Genomic DNA, 2,938 nt, shown 5'->3' with positions numbered 1-2,938 from the left:
TACTACCAATACATACTGCACATCTTTTGACGACAAGCACCTGAGGAGGGGCTCAAAGAAGCACCTTTTGTAGAGGATCCCTTCAATCATGGTGGACCGGGCTGCTCTATCTTGACCTTTCACGGGGTATCAACCGTCCTGATAACGATTTGTTTCGGGAGTGGTGGTTCCTCCTCTCCCGATGTGACCCTTGCTAGTTGATCTGGATTTTGGTTTTCTCCTCTCAGGATTTACTGGATCTGGAAGTAATGAAAGCGGTCGAGCTCATTGCAAATGAATTGAAGGTATTCTTCAGTCTTTCTCCCTTTGCTACAAAATTTCCAAGCACCTAGTTGATGATTACGTAGGAATCAGCCCTCACTTCCACCTTATCGACCCCCAGCAATCGTGCTACCATCATCCTTGCCAAGATTGTCTCATACACAACTTCATTCTTGGTCACCTTGAAGGCAAGTCTAGCTGAATAATTATGCTCCTCTCCCTACTTCGTTATGATGTGCAGTTCTACACCCCCACCAGCCTGGCAGAATGAGCCGTCTTCATAGACCTGTCAAGGCTTTCCTAGAGGTGTCATTGGTGTCTCCTGGGAAACTGGTGAACTCTGTGACGAAGTTTGCCAATACCTAGGTTTTAATCACAGTACAGGGATGATACTCCATGTCAAACTTGCTGAGTTCGATTGCCCACTTAGTGAGCTGCCTAGAGGTGTCTGGCTTCTGGAGGATCTTCTTGAGAGGTAGGTCGGTCAAGACCTACCTTGGAAGTAGGGCCTCAGCCTTTTTGCCGCTACCACTAGTGCAAATACCAACATTTTCCTTCCCGGGTACAAGGCCTCGGCTCCATGGAAAGCCTGATGAAAGCTGAGGCCCTAGCGGAGGTCTGCTAAGTGCAACTCCACCTTCTAACTTTTTACTAGCAAGTCATCCACATGCACCTCCATGTTTTGGCCAATCTGGTGTTTAAATATTCAATTGACCAACCACTGATAGGTGGCCCAAGCGTTCTTCAAGCCGAATGGCATAGCCTTGTAGCAATACAACCCTCGATCTGTGACCAATGCCATTTTCTCTTCATACACCAGGCTCATTTTGATTTGATTGTATCTAGATTAGGCATCCATGAAGCTGAGGATGGGGTGTCTCACTGTTGAGTCCATAATGAGGTCTATGCGGGGCAGAGGGAAGCTGTCTTTTGGGCAGGCTTTATTCAGATCGGTGAAGTTGACACACATCCACCACTTCCCACTAGCTTTCTTTACTAGAACCACATTGGAAAGCCACTCTTGGTAGTGTACTTCATGGATGAACCCTACTACCAAGACTCGGTCCACCTCCTCCACAATGGTGGGTACTTCTCCGCATAGAAGCTTTGTCGTTTCTACTTGACCTTTCGGGCCACCAAGTAAACGCACAGCTGGTACTCAATGATCAAATTATCTATCCCTGGCATCTCCTTGTGACTCCAAACAAAGACGTCTTGGTGCTCAATGAGAAGAAGTTTCAACAGTTGCCTTAACTCAAGGGCCAACTTGGTTCCTATCTGGACAGTCGCTCCAACCTTTGGATGTCGACCGAGACGAGTTCCAAGGGTTCATCTGGTTTGGCTTGGCACAGGGCCCCCTCATCCCAAACCTCCTCATACCATTTAGTAAGGTCCAGGAGGAGGAGTAGGGAAGGAGGCTCAGCCTCTGAATCTACCCCGTTAGCACTTGATTACGCTCAAAGAGTAGCGTAATAGTTGTAGCATAGTTTTGGGGCGTCGATTCTACAGGGAAACAAATTAAAAGAATAGTAGAAGAAACAAAAAAACTAAAGAAAAATAGTAAATGATTAATAGAGAACAAAAATTAATTTTAAATGCAAATTAAAGTGAAGCAAAGTTACTAATGAAAGAAGTACTCAAATTTGACAAACAGTAGAGTATTGGAAATTTCTTGCACAAATTCGGTATTTTAATTATTCTTAATTCATTGAATAACTCAATTGGAAACTCAATTTTTGAAATTCCTAATCGGAAGGTATATATTTATAAACCAAATGTAACCCTCTAAAAAATCATTCACAACTTTTAAAATACATAAATTATTATCCCTAGTGAAAAAATCTAACGACGACAATATACTCAACGAGCAATATTGCATAAAAGAACTAAATCAATATAGATAAGTAATTGATCCAAATATAATCAAAGAACTAATCCATTCAATAGAAAAAGCATGACTGAACCATAGATAGACTACATCCTATGATTATTCGGAAAAGAAAACATCAATAATGAATTGAGAATGATAAAATAAAAGAGTTTTAATAATTTAAAATCAAATACATAAATTAAAAATATCATCCAATATACAAGTTCATTTCTAACCCTACTTGAGAATTTAGCTATTCATATTATAATAGACAACAAAAATCTCAAGAGAAAACTTAAGTGAACGGTAGCCATGGAAGTGATTTTCTCCTCTCTTCAAATCTGCCTCTTGTGCCACTCCTCTTCTATTTCGTGCTAATGATATGCTTATATAGGGTAGGAAAGAAAATCTAATGTCTTCAGAATTTTTGCATAAAAAAATCACCTAAATTTTAGGACTAATCTTGCAGCCATGTACGCGCTTCAGGATTTAGAATTTGGAAATCCTTATTAAAAATAAATTTATAGCCCTTTAAGATAGTTTCTAATGCATCAAGAACCACATCATCCGATATGTGAGTAGAAAGTTACGATCAAAATACTAAAGTATGTCTAGACTGTCTCCTAGCAAATTTTAAATTTGTACTTTTTGCAGTTTCCTTTTGTAATTTTTTTTTCTTTTTTTCTTGATCCAAATTTCTCTCAAACCCTATGAAAGTGCTCATTTGAATTTGACTGAGTTTTGACTTGTTCTTTTATAAACTTTGAAATTAAACATAAAAAACTGTTTAGAAGTATCCCAACGTAA

Source organism: Carya illinoinensis, chromosome 3 (assembly GCF_018687715.1).
Source record: "Carya illinoinensis cultivar Pawnee chromosome 3, C.illinoinensisPawnee_v1, whole genome shotgun sequence".
NCBI classification, from domain to species: domain Eukaryota; kingdom Viridiplantae; phylum Streptophyta; class Magnoliopsida; order Fagales; family Juglandaceae; genus Carya; species Carya illinoinensis.
This window is presented reverse-complemented; position numbering follows the sequence as displayed.